Below are 5,765 nucleotides of genomic sequence, written 5' to 3'. Positions count from 1 at the left end.
ACGAGTTGGCTGGGTGGGGGGGGTTCTGTCGATTTGTGAGGAGGGGAGGGAGGGAGGAAATGAGAGGAAGAGGAGAGGGAGGAGGGATATCTATGATAAATGTGACATTCTTAGGAAAATAAAGGAGAGACAGAGGGAGTAAATATGCTGAGATAAAGAGGGAGCGGCAGTTTTCGTTCCCTGTGCTGGCAGCGCCAAAKCCCCCCCCTCTGTGTGTGTTTTTCCTGTCGGAGGTTATGGAAAGGGAATCCACACTACGGAGATGGAAGGTACAGAGTGTAGCGTTGCAATGGTGTTTTTTCGTCACAAAATACACTCCGGCATTCAACATTTTATATTTATTTAACCTTTATTTAACTAGGCAAGTCAGTGAAGAACAAATTCTTATTTACAATAACGGCCTACCAAAAGGCAAAAGGCCTCCTGCGTTGACGGGGGCTTGGGATTAAAAACATACAATATAAATATGGGACAAAACACATCACAACGAGACAACACAACACTACATAAAGAGAGACCTAAGACAACAACATAGCAAAGCAGCAACACATGACAACACAGCATGATAGCAACACAACATAACAACAACATGGCAACAACACAACATGGTAGCAGCACAAAACATGGTACAAATATTATTGGGCACAGTCAACAGCACAAAGGGCAAGAAAGGTAGAGACAACAATACATCACACAAAGCAGCCACAACTGTCGGTAAGAGTGTCCATGATTGAGTCTTTGAATGAAGAGATGGATATAAAACKGTACAGTTTGAGTGTTAGACCTCACTCCCCCCATCTGAGATATCTACTGCAGCCCTCATCCTTGCAGCTCGTTCCAGTCGCTAGCTGCAGCGAACTGAAAAGAGGAGTGACCCAGGGATGTGTGTTCTTTGGGGACCTTTTAACAGAATGTGACTGGCAGAATGGGTGTTGTATGTGGAGGATGAGGGCTGCAGTAGATATCTCAGATAGGGGGGAGTGAGGCCTAAGAGGGTTTTATAAATAAGCATCAACCAGTGTGTCTTGCGACGGGTATACAGAGATGACCAATTTACAGAGGAGTGCAGTGATGTGTCCTATGAAGAGCATTGGTGGCAATCCTGATGGCCCAATAGTTTTGATGGCCGACATACTTTTGTACTACCTGAATATTGATAAGCACCGTATCATTCCTTCCGTAGCCGTGGAGGCACTGTTGTCTGTTGGTTCCTTGATCTGGTCTATAGGCCATTTGTCAAAGTAACCTATTTTGCATTGATAACCAAATATAATCTCAGTGACTGTGACTGAATCCACCCAAAAAAGGTATTTTGTTTAGAAGTAATAACTAGTGATTCTAGGCTATTGTGAAATGGTAGAACCTGCTGTAGCTAACTAGCTAAATGAGCAAAACCTGGAGTTCTATTTGTAGCTGATATGGGAACACAAGCAGCATATTAAACTGAGGTAATGTTTTAGGTTGATTTATGTTTTATAATTCACCTTTTATTAAACTCGCCAGATCATTTTCCATCACTAGATGTCGATTGAACTCGTTTGACTGTCATGATTAAGCAATAAGGCACGAGGGGGTATGGTATATGTCCAATATACCACGGCTATGGGTTGTTTATTAAGCACGACGCAACACAGAGTGCCTGGATACAGCCAAGAGCCGTGGTATATCGGCCATATACCACAAACCCCCGGGGTGCCTTATTGCTGTTATAAACTGGTTACCAACGTAATTAGAGCAGTTTAAAAAAGTAATGTTTTCTCACGTCATGCAAAACACACTCAAAGCCTGAGATTGAACCTTTTCCAAAGGTTGGTGCTTCGCCGTGTAGTATGACTTTGTCTCCTCCTGTTTCTTTCTTCCCCCGTTCCCCCTCCCTCTTTTTCCCCCTCCCTTCTTCGTTCGCTCCCTCTCTCCCTTCCTCACTCCGTCTCTGTGAGCCACTGCACCATGTTGGATACAAAGAGCAGAGGACTCGTGTGACACTAGTATGGGAGCTACCGCTACGCTACGTAGCAACACTCCGACCCATTAATCATCCCACATGGAAATGCTACTGCTACTCTTATTTGGATAACGGCTAGGCTACACTATGCTATGCTAATTCAGAGCATAAATCAATATGAAAATGCTAATGTCGGCTAATTGTTGAGCGGTGTGGAAATGCTATGCAGCTGAGGAGCCTGGCACTACGCTAATCATCAGAAATCAGGAGAGCTAAGCTGTCAAAGGGTTTGACTGCCAAGAGGACGGTGTGTGTGTGTACACACACACACACACTCACGTGTGTTTTTGCTCTGGTCTTCATGTTTTTCATGTCAACCTTGACATTGAGGATGGTGTGTGTGTTGCAAACAGGTGTACCGGTATGTGCTACACTTATGTGTGTGTGTGTGTGTGTGTGTGCATGCAGATGTGTGTATTCTGACATTTCCCGTCTCTTGTCTACAGGTTACAGACGATATATGGGCGTTTTGATGAAGCTTTGAATTCTGGGAACATGGCGCTTAGCCCCACTCACGGTGAGTCCCTCCCTCACCTCCTTTTCACCTTCGCTTTCTCTGATGTTTGTCCTTTTATGCCCCATATGGAGCAGGAGTGGTATGACTGACTGTGTGTGTCTGTGGAGGGGGTGTTTCAGACTGTCCAATAGGATTACCTGTCTAATCTCTCAGGAGTTTCCAGCTTCAGATATCTGGCGTCTGCTTGGACCAGATCCCTGCCTAGCAACACCAGAACTCCTGTTCTTATCTGGCAGTTGGGTTGTAGTTGGGTTGTAGTTGGGTTGTAGTTGGGTTGTAGAGTTGTAGTTGGGTTGTTAGAGTTGTAAGTTGGGTTGTAGAGTTGTAGTTGGGTGTGTAGAGTTGTAGTTGGGTTGTAGTTGAGGTTGTAGTATGATGTTGTTAGTTGAGTTGTAGTTGGGTTGTAGTTGGTGTAGAGTTGTAGTTGGGTTGTAGAGTTGTAGTTGAGTTGTAGTTGAGTTTGTAGTTGGGTTGTAGTTGGGTTGTAGTTGGGTTGTAGTTGGGTTGTAGTGGTTGTTGTAGTTGGTTGTAGTTTGTTGTAGTTTGGTTGTTTAGAGTTGTAGTTGGGTTGTAGAGTTGTAGTTGGGTTGTAGAGTTGTAGTTGGGTTGTAGAGTTGTAGTTGGGTTGTAGAGTTGTAGTTGGGTTGTAGAGTTGTAGTTTGGTTTATAGGAAATTTCTAAGCTAGTTAGTTTGGTTTTTACATTGTAGTTTGGTTATAAAGATTTGCAGTTATAGTCTACTGTCTGTAGTTGTAGTCTACTGTCTGTAGTTGTGGTCTACAATCTGTCTGTAGTTGTGGTCTTCAGTTGTCTGCAGTTTTGTATTTGATTAGTTTTGTAATCTGTCTGTTCCTTAGTCAGTCTCTTTACACGGTTTGTTTATTCTGAGGGGGTTAGAGGCTGGGTGTGAGGGTATGGTTGCTATGATACCGTCTCCATTGGCAGCATGGGCTGATTGGGATTAACCCTGGGACCCCGAAGGGTTTCAGTTCAGATCCCTCCAGAGAGGGCAGTGAGCTCTGGGCCCCTGATCTACATACAGATACACTGAAAGATCAGACGTACCTCCTCATTCTGTCCCATTCTGTGTATATATGAAGAAACCAGACTCTGTTTTCCCCCCGAAAAACAGTAACTCAAAGCTCCAACCTGAGGACACAGCACACACATTTAGCCAATCAGACCACAGAAAAGCAGGATGCAGCCAGAGTGAAACCAGAGAGAGAATTATTTCTCTACGCTGTTACTATGGCTGTCGGGGACGAGGGATTGTCTGTGTGATCTTTGGCTCTGGAGTGAAATCATGTTGGGGAGATACTAGTGCTGGTCTCTGAGTGCCTTACAATGTCTGTCTGGGGATAGTTTGAGTCATTCTGTTTTAGCTTTCTCTTTCCTCTCCCTTCTCTCTCTCTCTTCCCTTCTCACTCTACTCTCTCCCTACTCTCGCTCTCTCTCTCGCTCTCTTCTCTTCTCTTCTCTCCTCTCTCTCTTCTCTCTCTCTCTCTCCCTTCTCACCTACTCTCTCCCTACTCTCGCTCTCTCTCTCGTCTCTCTCTCCTCTCTCTCCTCTCTCTCTCTCTCTCTCTCTCTCTCTCGTCTCTCTCTCTCTCTCCCCTTCTCACCCTACTCTCTCCTACTCTCTGCTCTCTCGCTCTCTCTCTCGTTCTCTCTCTCCTTCTCTCTCGCTCTCCCCTTCTCGCTCTCCCCTTCTCTCCCTACTCTCTTTCTCTCCCCTCTCTCATCTCTCCTCTTTCTCCCTGTAGTAATGTTGTAGGTTAGTGTGCAGGTAGGCTACTGCGTTTCCTTGGTGAGAGAGAGGTTTTTATTTAAGACTGTTAGACTGGTTTTGGGACTGAAACTCACATTTTTAGTGTGTGGGTGTGTCACTGCCACTGGCTCCTCCCATTTCCCTCTCTGAACTGGAAATAGAATGTCTTCTCCTTGTTTCATCCTTCTTTCCTCTCCTCATTTCCTTGTTTCATATCCTCTTTCCTCTCCATCTCCTTGTTTCCAAGTCTCACAGATTTCCATCGTATTGCGTCCATCTCCAAAACGAAGACACCAAAGAGAATCATCCTTCATCATAGTACTGTATTTAAACATACTGTTATGGAATTTTACAGCAGTATTGCTATCAAGGCATGTCTACGGCATGGCTACACTTTCCGGCGTTTCTTTTTTTATCGCCTTGTCAACTGCTTGGCGTATTGGCTTGGTAATGCTGCTGATATTTTGTAACTGTGTCAGTGTGTAGTGTAGAGCGGATGGCTTGTGTGGATTAGAGCTGTGTTATGTCACATTGGCCTGCTTCCTGGACAGCTGTGAAAATGTCTAACTTGTGTTGCTGTTTATAAGATGTGATTCTGGAGTTTAGAACAGATTACCACACACACACACACACACACACCACACACACCAACACACCACACACACACACACACACACCACACACACACACCACAAATCAACATTAATTGGTCTCGTACTCAGATTGGTAGATGTAATTGCAGGTGCAGTGTAATGCTTGTGTTTCTAACAGTGCATCTAGCAATAATAAAAAAATTATGATCTATGAAAAATACTAATAAATTAAGAAATATCAGAGCAAGCAATGTCCGAGACCGGAATATATATATATATATATATAATGTGTAAAGACCGTATTGACAGTAATATGAATAGAAAAGGTGTGTGCACAGTAGTTATATAGGATGAGCCTTGACTAGAATACAGCATGTACATATGAAGTGAGTAAAACGTATGTAAACATTGTTACAGTGAACCTTGTTCATGACTATGTACATAGGGTTCTAAGGCCAGGTAAGAGTATGGGTGGTAGCCGGATAGTACAGTGACTAAGGCCAGGGTAGAGTCCTGGGTGGTAGCCGGATAGTAAACAGTGACTAAGGCCAGGGTAGAGTCTGGGTGGTAGCGGATAGTAACAGTGACTTAAGGCCAGGGTAGAGTACCGGGTGGTAGCCGGATAGTAACAGTGACTAAGGCCAGGGTAGAGTTACTGGGTGGTAGCCGATAGTAACAGTGACAGGCCAGGGCAGGGTACCGGGTGGTAGCCGGATAGTAACAGTGCAGGCCAGGGCAGGGTAGGGTGGTAGCGATAGTAACAGTGACTAATGTTCAGGGCAGGGGTACGGGTGGTAGCTGGATAGTAAGCTGAAGGCCAGGGTAGAGTAGCCGGATAGTAACAGTGACAGGCAGGGCAGGGTACGGGGTGGTAGCCGATAGTAA

The 5,765-nt window shown here is 44.8% G+C and overlaps 1 pseudogene; it reads left to right on the top strand.

Moving 5' to 3' along the window:
* The window catches only part of LOC112071341 (CLIP-associating protein 1-like), a 70,237-nt pseudogene extending 67,615 nt beyond the window's left edge, over positions 1-2,622 (top strand).
* The last annotated feature ends 3,143 nt before the right edge of the window (positions 2,623-5,765 follow it).

Source organism: Salvelinus sp. IW2-2015, unplaced genomic scaffold (assembly GCF_002910315.2).
Source record: "Salvelinus sp. IW2-2015 unplaced genomic scaffold, ASM291031v2 Un_scaffold1588, whole genome shotgun sequence".
Lineage (NCBI taxonomy): Eukaryota > Metazoa > Chordata > Actinopteri > Salmoniformes > Salmonidae > Salvelinus > Salvelinus sp. IW2-2015.
The sequence above is the reverse complement of the archived record's forward strand: the minus strand, read 5'-3'. Positions and strand labels throughout refer to the sequence as shown.